This window comes from Oxyura jamaicensis, chromosome Z (genome assembly GCF_011077185.1).
Source record: "Oxyura jamaicensis isolate SHBP4307 breed ruddy duck chromosome Z, BPBGC_Ojam_1.0, whole genome shotgun sequence".
NCBI classification, from domain to species: Eukaryota; Metazoa; Chordata; class Aves; order Anseriformes; family Anatidae; genus Oxyura; species Oxyura jamaicensis.
This window is the reverse complement of record NC_048926.1, coordinates 19,951,610-19,963,883: the sequence shown is the minus strand read 5'-3', so window position 1 is coordinate 19,963,883 and position 12,274 is coordinate 19,951,610.

Below are 12,274 nucleotides of genomic sequence, written 5' to 3'. Positions count from 1 at the left end.
CCTTCGTCGTGCCGCCGGCAATTCCGTGTTTTTTAGAATTTTTGCAATTTAAAAGGGGAATTTTTTTTTTTTTTTTTTTTTTTTTTTTTTTTTTTTTTTCATTCTATAAAGACCAGAGATAAATGATCTTTTGGACTGTGATTAGGGCTAATGATTTGTAGAGGTGGTTAAGTGTCTTTCTGAAGAGAAAGGACTGAAGATTCTTTTTGCTGATGGACTTGGCAAGCAGTTGCCACCAGTGGCTGCTGTCCTCTGCAAAATCCTTCTGTTTTCAGGAAATGTTCAGACAGGCCCAAGGAGCTGAGTTAGTATCTCCTGTTGCAGCTCCGTGTACTAATTATAGACATAGAATAATTGTTGAGTAATAAGGCAGTGAGGAATGACAGGAGGAACAACAATAAGATTATGTGGTCACTTGGCAAGAGATGGTGCTTGGTATAATGTAGTTAAGGGGGGTTGTTTGTTTGTTTGTTGTTCTTGCTTTAAAATTCTAATTGGTATATATGTCCTATTTGGCTAATGTTATTAAGGTATTGTGAAAGGAGTGTGTCTGGGGGATGGACTTAAGAGAATTCAGTAAGGTGAACTTGCAGAATGACAGACACTCAGTGCAGAGGGCATGATGTCGAGAAAAGTTATTGGATCAGGATAACCAAGACTGCTAGCACTCCAGCACTGGCAAAATAGGGGATATACTGAGGCTGTTAGATCACACTCTTGGGTGATAGGACATAGCAAAGTGGTGATATGGCTTGATCTGACACTACTTAGATAAGTGGGCTGTTAACCTATGCAAGAAGCACAATCAAGTCCAGAAAATATCTCAACAGGCAGAAGCAGACTGGCCTAAGCTCTCTGTTTGGTACACCAGCTAGTCAGAAGCAAGAACCTCAGGTCCTCATAGCTGTCATCCCAAACATGCCTTGATAAAGGACATCTTGGGTAAGGCATTGCCACGTGGGTTTTGGATGGAGCTGGCTTAAACTCGGGCTGCTGGAAATCGGCAGTAGTGATCACATCTACTGTGCCCATCTCTGTAAACCTACTGACTCTGCCACTAAATCTGAAATCTTCAGTTCCATATCTACAGTGTTTTCAGGTGGTGTTAAATATTGCAGCAAATGAGTAACTCTAAACAAGTTCTTTGAAGTGTGAATTTCCAGTCATGAATTCCACCTGGGAACACATAGCAAAGAAAACCCCATATCCCTCTATTTGCATTGCTTGAATATGCAGTAAGTGAGCTCTGGAGCAAGGATTTCAGACTGGTTTGTGAAAAGCATGATGCTCTTGCTTGAAGGTGTGTACCTCAGGAAAACTCCTGGAAAACTTGTTATCTCCAGTGGAGCATGACTTGCCTGTTCTGGGCTATGGAAAGTGGTGGTAGCTGTTTGTACTTGATTAGTTTTGTAAATGCTCATAGGTTCCTAATTTTGGACTCTTTTCTTTCTGGATGAAAAGCTGATGTGGAGAGCTTCAGACATAAAGAAAATAGTTGTACAAAATTCCTGGTAAAAAGTTTTGTCTGACCATAAAATTTCAGATTCAGGTTTGAGTCCAAACTACAGATAAGCCCTATTTTTCTATCTGTGTTGGTTCATGTATTGGGTGTTCTTTTTCTTTCTTCAAAGCCTCCTGGGAGATTTTACTTGTTCCAGCACCAAAGCACAAATTAGATTGAAGTTAGTCTATCTGCATGTGGCTCCATTTCCATTTTCGTCTGAAGGGATGTTATATTATTAAGACAATTCAGACCTGTTTTAAAGAGAAAGCTCTGATATAAAAAGACAATTTCTCTGCTACAAATTTACAGTCTTCAAGTGAAAGTCAGTAGGAATAAACATATGCTACTGTACACACACAGCAAATCTGACTCTTTATTTCTTGGGAAATATAGTTACTCTCCATCAGCCTTTTTTTTGTAAAGGAAATGTGGGATACCAAGCACCAGAAAAAGTACCCAGTTATTATAAAAATATGAAAAATGTTTTTTTTTTTTTTTTTTTTTTTTTTTCATTGTTATTTAATACGTTAATACCTGGTCATTTAATACAGGTCATCCTGTTACAGTGTAGGACAACCTGAGAAGTATGGCTGGCATCCCATCTTTTCTGTGCTTCTTTATCAGATGCTTTTCTTGCTATGTCAATTGATTCTTGTTGTGGTGGTTTGTTCTTAGTCTTTGTAGTTTGCCTACAAAGAGATCACACACTTTTATGTGAATGTGCATGACTTTGCCTTCCCCTTCATCTGACCTTGCTGAAGTTCAGAAAACAGTGGATTTGTTTGCCTACCACACAATCTTACTCTTTGCTCTAGTGTGCTGGTGTTGAGAGCAGAACTGCATCAATGCTGATTACAAGTTAAACACTCCTTCCCTGCTCTCTGTGGCTTCTAAACACTATATGCAGAAAACTAAAAAAATGTAAGAAGATGAATGGTGTCTCATTAATTACAGAAAAATTAATGTCACTAAAATCAGAGCTGAACTGTAGAACTCTTGAAAGTAAGCAGCTCATTTTATCCAGACTAAATGGGAGATTTTTCAGGGAGTGAGTGCACATTGCTGGTTCCTGTAAGAAACCTCATTAAACAAACAAAATTGGGACACCTTAATTCATTTTTCTGTTTTAAAATTTAAGAATGTTGTTATTATGCTAGCAGATAATTTAACACTTCTCATAACACATTGTTTTGCTTATCTGCAGCTACTCAGCTAGAAGACTCATTAGCTTTTACATGTTAAATATTTCCCCTTTGCTTTTTGTGGTTTACACTTCTACTCTATTTTCTAAATTAATTTTGTATTGAAATTTATGGCAATAAAATCCACTTAGACACTTTTTTTTTTTTTCTCTCTCTCACACAAAATATAATGCAATTAACTTTTTGTTTACTCCATGAAAGAGATTTAATGCTATGCTGAAAAATAAAATGTACTATTTATCTTCTATTTGTGTGAATCTACAAAACTAGGTTATGTCTGGGGAAAAAAAAAAAAAAATCAAAACCAACCAAAATCACACTAAGTCTCTGACAGCCTGCAAACAGGTAAAACTGAAGGGTTAAATTCCAACACCTTTGTCTGCTTGAAGTTTGTGAATTTTGATTGGGATTGCATGGCTGTTTCTTCCATGATGGAAGTTCTGTGTCCTTTTTGTGTACTTTATCAGTAATTCTGAGAAGCTGATATGGAGGAATAGTCTAGATCTCTTACAGGAACAACTGAGGTGCCTTGAAGAGAATGCTTTCTGCTGTGGTAGCACAGTACCCTCACTTTTTCATCACGCTGCATTGTTTGTTTTTTGTTGTGGTTGTTTGTTTTATATACGGTCATCCAAATAAACAACAGTATTTTGCAGGCCAGTACAAGCTTTCTTTAAATGGATAGTGAAGTGGTTAATTCACAGATGAAGCTGAAGTTTAGGGTCTGTTCCACAGCAGTGGTGCCAATTTGCATGAAGAACCAAGCTGTAGTAGTATATTAGTGAAAATGAGCATTGAGGCATTTTAAAACTAATTAATAAGATTGTGGTATATAGTGAGGTTTCAGGTATAGACTGAAAATGAACACATTACATCTGAATCCCTCTGTTAAGCTAGGGGGTCATGCCACGTGTGCCAAGCTTTACAGCTTTTCTTCCCAGCCCTCTTGTGGCAAATGTCTGAGATCTTTGCACAGATACTCTGAGGATATGGTAAGAATTTCCTTCTGAATACTTGTATATACATATTATTGACTCAGATTTGGCTAACTGGAGAGGGTTTCTCTTACTGGCAATAGATCCTTAAATATTCTTGTTGGGCAAAAAGACAACCACAAAGTAATTTTTTTTTATTTTTTTTTTTTTTTTTCTATGTATTAAAGTACTCATAGGAACACTCCTAATTCTTTCCCAGTATAGGCAAACATATGATATTTCCACTGTAAAGGAGCGTTGTTAGAATTGACGTCTGATAAAACCTGTTTATTTGGAAAAGGAAGTTGTACAAGATTATTTGCATGCAGGCTCACAAGTACCAAGGGGATTTCAGAAGGAATTCAACAAACATCACTAGTTCACATCTCAACAGTTTTATGGGGCTTTACCTTTAAATCAGCACAATATATTCTATATTTGATATTTTCTCTTATTCAGGCTATTCAGAAATTTCCTCTGAGTTGACACACAAGCACATCAAGCCTGTTAAAACTACTAAATGCTCTGCAATATCCTTGTAGTGTACTGGCCTAGTATAAGAAGTTGGTTCACATGACATTATCAAGTAACTTTTCTTTAAGTGATACCGATGCATAAACTTCTTAACATGACTTTTGTAGGGCTTCCTGAAGTATTCTCAAAGTAATAGCAAAAATAAATGTTATCTATCTGCTGTTCAAGTGCAAATCTGTCTTATATTCATGGGTGGGAAAGTAAAACTTTATTGCACTGTGCCAGACACCATTAGCAATACAATTACATGAACCAGCAGGCGTTTTTCAAGTCTGTATAAATACTTTGGTGAAGTCTGAAGTGTCAGAACAGTGTATTGTTTTTTATGTGTTTATTTTTATACAGCAATTTTACTTTTATAGGGAAGCTCTTGAGATAACTTTATCCTGTTGCCCAGAAATAAATATTTTACCAAGTTTGTGAATTCCTATTCTATGAGAGAACGAGCTTTATTGTTGTAGAGGGATCTCAAATTCTTTGAAAGTTATTTGTACTTTTCAAAATGAAAATTCCTTTATTTATTTATTCATTCATTCATTTAAGTGCAAACTGGTGAAAAAGCAAATTTTATTCTAGGAAATATCACCCAGTTCAGGAAAAAGATTCAGCCGTGCCTGCACATGTCATGCGTGCAGGTCTGAAAAAGGTGTTAACAAAGTCATAGAAAAATTTAGTGTGGCAGAAACTTCTGTAGGCCATATAGTCCAGCCTCCTGCTTCAAGCAAAGATGAATTAACAAGCAGATAAGACCTTGTCCACTCTAGTTTTGAAACTCTCCAACGATGGAGATCCCACAGCCTGCCTGGGCAATTCCTGTTCCATTGCTAACCATATTCATTGTGAATAATTTTTTCCCTTGTGTGCAACTGCAGTTTCACTTGTCACACTCTTGCCATTTTGCTGTATATATTCAAGCGGGTCTTGCTCTGTCTTCTTTATTACAACCTATATATACTGGAAGACTGCAAATAAATTCAATTCCTTTTGTGGGGAATTCTCTCCCCATCTATCATCATCTATGATCTTGCTCAGGGTGCAGCTCATCCCATTGTCCCTGACCTTGATGAAAATGTTAAACAGTATTGGCCCCCATATCAACATTGAAGAATGCTGCTGTAACTATTGGTTATACTTTCAGTGGCAAAACAGTGCAGTGATAAAACTCTGCTTACCAGCCAGTTCTTCAGCCACCTTGCAGCCTACCTATCCAAAACTTGTCTTCAATTTCTGTATGAATGTGTTGTGTCAAACACCTTGACAAACAACATCCTCTGCTTTTCCCTTGTTCACAAAGCCAGTCATCTCTACAGAGAGGATAATCAGTCTGGTCAGTCATGATTTGCCCTTGGTAAAACCATTTTGGCCATTCCCAGTATGTTGAATGGGACATTATCCCATGCTGAATTATAAAATTATCTACAAGAGACCTGCATAAGGGTTCCTGGATGCTGGCGTACAGGGCTTCCTCCCCTTCCTGCCAGTCAGGTAATGTAGAAATTGCTCTTAGAATGATATATTTGTTTTTAGATGGAGGAGGGAACTCCTGCCTCGGTGGGTACAAAGGCAGCTGATGAATTTGGAAGAAAAACTTGGGATAAATAGCTTCCGTGCATACCTGATGTTTAACAGAGTCTGGTCTTTTTTGGCTCATTTTGTTACTGGCATGGGGAGGGAAGTTGCTGTCAGAGATTTGGGAAAAAGGCTGCTGTAGGCATCTGCCTTGTAGTGAAGCTTACAATCTCTTAACCTTTTAAAAAAAACAGAGCCACATCTTGATTGGGCAAAATTGTCCAAGTCCTTCAGAAGCATATAATTTGTGTTTCTCCTTGATATTTCTTTTGGTTGATTTTGGTGAGCTACTGTGCTGGAGATAACAGAGCTCTTAACCTTTAATAGAACACAGAGACACATCTTGACAGATTGGGCAAAATTGTCCAAGTCTTTCAGAAGTATATGATTTAGCATTTGTCTTTCTCCTTGATATTTCTTTATGTTGATTTTGGTGAGTTTCTGTGCTGGAAATGACAGAGCTTTCTGGAGGTGCCTTTTTCTTATACTCACCCTATGACTGAAATTCCACTTGGGGTAAACAACTATCGGTTAAATGGTTCAGTGATCAATAATTAAACACTTTAATCTGTTTCAGAGTTGCCACCTTCAGACTTTTTTAGAACTTTTTGCTGCTGATTGGACTTTCTGAAAAAAAAAAAAATCAAAAATTGCATCTGATTTTTCTACTTTAGAAGTCCAAGCTTGAGATAAGCAGTCACATTCACAGTAAGATCAGAATATTAATGTCATTTGTCTGCTAGCTACTGACTTTTAGCCTATTGGTATGGAGAAAGTCTCTATTTTTATTTTACTTCATACTTAGAAATCATAAAATCGGGAAATTCAGTGCCTTTCAGTAAGCATTGCCATGAGTTTTATAAGAAGCACTGTACTTGCAAGCCAGGAATATTAAGTTTTATATTGCCAAGGTCAAATTCACTGTAACATCATACTGCCTTTGAAAATACAGTTTATTTTGATGTTCTGTCTAATATATGCATCTGTTATTTAACAGCATGGATCAGAATTATCATTCTGTATAAATTAACATTCTACAAAAGGACTGATACAAATACTTTGATTATTTTGTTCCTAAAGCATTTTTTTTTCCTACTGAAGTACAGTTATTCCTTAGGAAGATGGTAGCTATCTCATGTTGTCCCTCAGGTTTTTAAAGCAGATTTACACATTTGATGGTTCCACTATACCAAACCACATTCAGCATGAATAATGAAGGGTATTACACTAAGATAATCCTTTACAACAGCAACACCAAGAAGGTATTTTTCCACCCTGACCTACTTATCATTGTCATCTTCTGCACCTTTCAGTAGATGTTGAAATCTAAGTGAACACTGTATGTTATAAAATAGGAGGCTATTTCTGATTTCTAATTTTATAACAGGAGGTAAACCAATCCCTGTTCTGATATATGTGTTGCAAACTGAGTGACAGAAACATCATTTTCTATCTGTCACATTTTATACAGAGATTATTTCAAGGCTTGGGCCATAGAAATGGGGAAAATATTTAAAGAAAAGGCAATGCAAAGGTTAGGATTTATTCTTCAATATTCTTTATCGACTTAAGTTCAAATTGCAAAATCTTTCTCAGGTTTTAGCCATTCTTTCTCCAGCAAAACTGCTAGTGAAGGCCACAGCAGATATAAAGAATATATTGCTCTTACTAGGTCAGAGTTTCAGTGTAAATTTGGCATAGCTAGAGATATTTATTAAGAAAGATTGCTGTTTTGGGGAAGGTTGGGGGCTTTAACCAGTGCCTTCTGGACTTGTTATGCAAGACTGTTAGATTGCTATGATGGCTGAAATCAGTATAAAACTGAACAAAACTATATTTGTTCTTTAACCATCTTATCTATCAGTGATGTTATATACATAATAAATATCAACTGTGTAGCTTTGATAACTAAGGCAAATAAGACTTTCTGTATACTTGGTGTTAGTTGCAAGACAGGTTTTTCTTCTGAAAACAAGAATTTTAAATAGCACAGTTATTTGGTTAACAGTAACAAAGGTGCTCATAAATGAGTACACACAAAGCAGCATGGTTCTTTAGCTGACACTAATCTGAGTTGACTATAAATCACCGAGGGAAAAAGAATACTCATTTTAGTAATAATGTCTTGTTTTCAGGAATTGGTACTGGAAGGAAGCTGTTAGAAAAGGTCATACTGGACTAGAAAAAGAATGTAGCGTACTTACATCTTCTGATCTATAGGGATAAAAAGGTGGCAACAGGAGTGAAAGGCAAAGTAAATAGTAACCACTCTGAAAATGTAATTTTTTTTTTTTTTTTTTTCTTTTTCAGAGGCAGTGAGAAAACTCCAATTTATGTGTACATTTAATCTCAACAGATCACCATGGCAAATGTTTTTTGTTGAAGTGTTGAGTTCCACTGTTTGAAAATTGCCTGTGAGGTTTTCATTTCATTTACATTCTTTTATGCATGTTTAATGAGTATTAAATCTTATTTTAAAGTATAATGATAAATATGCTAATACACTTTTTGTTCTCCCCAAAAGTAATTGAACATCTTATTGCTGTGCTGTAGGCTAACACAGTGTGAATATCTAATGCAGGAGTTCAGGTACTCTTTTATTTAAACAACACAGGCTGGTCAACAGTTGGAATAAAACCAGGCCTGGGATCCATCAGATCCTTAATTTTCCCAGGGCTACATCGGGCCCAGCTCCTAGCTGGCTGCACTGGGATGCAAGTCCCTTTTGAACATAAAATGATAGGCAAAGCCTCCGTGGAACAACCCCAAGGGGTTACTGTATAGTCTGTACTGTACTGTACCGTACTGTCCCAGAACAGCTGGGACAACTCTAAGCCAAACCATCTACCAGCTGCTACCAATGGAAGCATCTTGCAGGTAGCCACAAGATCCTGCTATCTAATCTGGGGGCTGCTCTGCTCTAGTTCAGCATTGCCAAGTGCAGTCTGTTGGGTGCTTTGGGAACAGACCACAAAGAGCAGCCTTGGAGATGCTCTGCATGGCACTGCTGATGGAGTTGACTTCTGATCGATTACCAGAATGCAGGAGCACCAAAGCAAATTGTTTATTTATTTATTTATTTATTTATTTTATATTGAATCTACATTATCTTCGTCTTTAAATTCCTGAATAGCACAGGCCTTTAGTGTCAAATAATTTTGGAGTACTATCAAAGGGGAAGGGAAATCTAAGTGCCATGTCTGTGACCAGAATTGTTTCACCTGACTGCTTTTCCGTTTCCTCGGGATTAGCGGTCCCTAGTCTATTCTTCAGGCTTCCTCTTTCTGTTTTTAAAGCATTATAACAAATATGAGGTCTGATAATAAATTTGTCCTTATATGTTTGAAGTATAAATTAACAACCCTACTTGAAAAGCTGCGTAATTTAATTGCTTATTTAACGTTGTGTGTTGTATTTTTACATTTGACAAGTAACTTTGAAAAATTCCTTTGGTACAAAAACACTTCAATCTGATATGTGGTTTACTCACAATACACATCTACATGTTTGAAGCACCCTGTGAGAATTGACACATTTTCTTTAACTTCTGTTCAAGAGTATTCCGTGATTTTTTTATTATTATTTTTTTTTTTTCTTTTTACAGTGTATTGAACTGTCTAAAAATATCCCTCAATATTTTTCCCCTGATTGCATTATTCTCTTATACCCTTGGCACTGCATTTCTCAGTCGACTGATTTGACAGTTCGTGAAAAGGGCAGAAATTATCAACTGAAACTGAAGCTCATGTTATTTCACCAGATTTTACTCTCTGCAGAATGACGTGGAAAGGATGACCCATTTTTTCCTCTTCCAGGATTAAAGGCTGATAGATCAAGAATCCTGGAACTATCACTAATTTGTAGTGATTTCTCACAGTTAGAGATGCTTCTATTTCTATATTACAGCCTTTAATGTTTGCAGCCTCTGGTACAGACTTCACTGCCTTGCTGTCTAAAATGAATTATTGACAAAGACAGGGAAACATAATTGAAAGCAAACACAAACATAGTCATCTATATAAAAATGCTACAGGTTACTAACATTGTCAATTTGTCTTCAGTGCTCCAGATACAGATACACCCTTTGGCTGACAAGGTCAATGCTCCTTCAGCAGTACTTGGTACAGCATGCAGGCTTCCATGACTCTGCATTCCTCTTCCCCTCCTATCCACTCATAATATCCATAAATTCAAAGACTGTATCCATCAGTGACTCCTGTGTCTCACAGGACCTTTGTTGACTATGCTAAACAGTCTGTAGTGCTGCACTTTTTTCCACATTAATTTTGATGATAACTACAGAATTCTAGTCTACAGAAAATGTTGGTAGTACCAACAACCTGGGAATTAGTCTGTAAGGCTGTTACTGTTGTTGCGGCCTCTCTTGTAGATGTTCAGCCCAGTATACATTGCCTGGCTTGGATATTAATAGCACAGAGCCCAGCATGGGCTGCAAAACCCAACTGGTGGTTGAGTTCTTCAGTGATTATTCTGTTTGAGCTCCATGTTGCTGGTACTGCCTAATATGGTTCAGTGTGCCTATTAGAGTTGCAGTCATAGCAGTGGATGTAGTCTAAGCATACTCCAGAACATCTCTGTTTCTGCCTCAGATGCCTATCTAATGAGATCTGCTTAAAGCACTTATCTATGAAGGAAGAAAAAAGACCCTTATGAAGACCCTCTTGAGTCCTGGAGTTAAGGACTCAATTTAATGATCTTTATTTCTTTCCAGGAGAGTGAGTGTGAAGAGCTTAAGGAAAATGACACTGGCTTTGTGCTTATAATGATCAAATGATCTAATGCACAACATGGAGGAGGACAAAAGTGTTTTTTTTTTTTTGTTTGTTTGTTTGTTTGTTTTTTTAATTGCTGTGAAGTCAGGATAAATTGTATGAAATATGTAATAAGCTAGAATGACAGCACACTGATCCTTAGACATATATAGCATGTTGATTCTGTTTGACCCCAGAGCCATACATACCTTTCATGCCAAAACATTGTACAGTGAAATAGGTGAAACAGTGGAAAATCTGTTGCCATCCATCTAGATACGTAAGTATCTATTTTAAAACAACCAAGCTGGTGTGATGAATCATATAATCCCCAAACGTTCTCTATCTCTGTATCATTAAACCTCCCACTACTTTGGATTTCAAGTCAACACCTCTATGCTGCTTAAACAATAAAAAACATCCAAACCCCTTTAAATATGGAAAATTACAATTTTCTCCTGTGAAATCATCTTGTCCCTTCCATTTTAATGTACTTGTCACCATTAAGCTTTCATTGGTGGTTTGGAGTTTTCTGTATCTTCTGCCTGCAAAAACATAAACAAAATATAACAGAAAAGGTTCTTATATGTGGAAAGTTTGAAATCTGCAGATACGTCTCTGAAAAAAGGAAAAAAAAAAAAAAAAAGACTAAAGAGACCACTGCTATGGAGAACTCTAGATGTTTTAAATGTGTTTTTGCTACTTATGGTAGAATATAAACTGCTATGTATACTAAACCTTTCAGTTCTCTATATGGCTGTGTTCACTTATGCTCTATATTAGTTTTTGCATGAGTTTCAATTTGAGAGAATTTAAAGGGATGTTTGTTCAGCATCATCAGAAAAATTAGGGCACTTCCTTCACCTTTATCATGTCATCATCTCTACTGTTTTGTTCTGAATATATATGATTTTCTCTTAGTAGATATTATTCTTCATTGTTTGAGGCATACTTTATATCAGTAAGAAGTTTGCCTCTTTGGACATTTATGGAAGAATAGATAAATACCTATAGACATGGCATGTAAATAGGGCTGTCACTACAAGATGTTCATGAGAGGTTATACATACCTCAGGCCTTCTCTCCTGTGGTATTACTCCCTGCCCAGGAGACCTGTACATTTTTCCAGCTCTTTGTAAACATTATTCACCAAAGACTAGATTCTGATCCTCTTGCTCATCCTCATAAATGCCTTATTCTGAGAACTGGCCTGTTGATGATTTTTGGTTGACAGGGGAGGTATGCTACGCTATGAAAGGGATTTAAAGCTGTCTCCTCAGGGACCAGGTTTAGACTCATATGATAAATCTTAGCATGTGCTAAAGTCTCTGATAAAATACTCTCTGGACAGCAGGTATTTGTGATTGCATTCTGCAGGTTCTTACGCTGTTATATGCTTCAAATAGATGGGTGAAAGGAAATAAATTGCCATTTAGGAGCTTTTCTACCTGGAGAAATAATCCAAAATAGCTGTTCAAACAGGCAATTAAACGAACAGAACATTGCAAAATAGCTCTTTTGGAGAAGCTGTTAGAGATTATTTCTCCGTGTCAGCAAATCCTTCAGGGATTATAACTGAGCAAACTTTTCAGCCTTCTCTCTCACTGTCACCAGGCTTGCAGAGAAGAAAAGGAAAAATGCAGACCTTTTTTTGTTGTTGTTGTTTTGAGGCAGAGTATATACTTTGTATATTTAAAAAAGAAAACCAACCCAATAGTC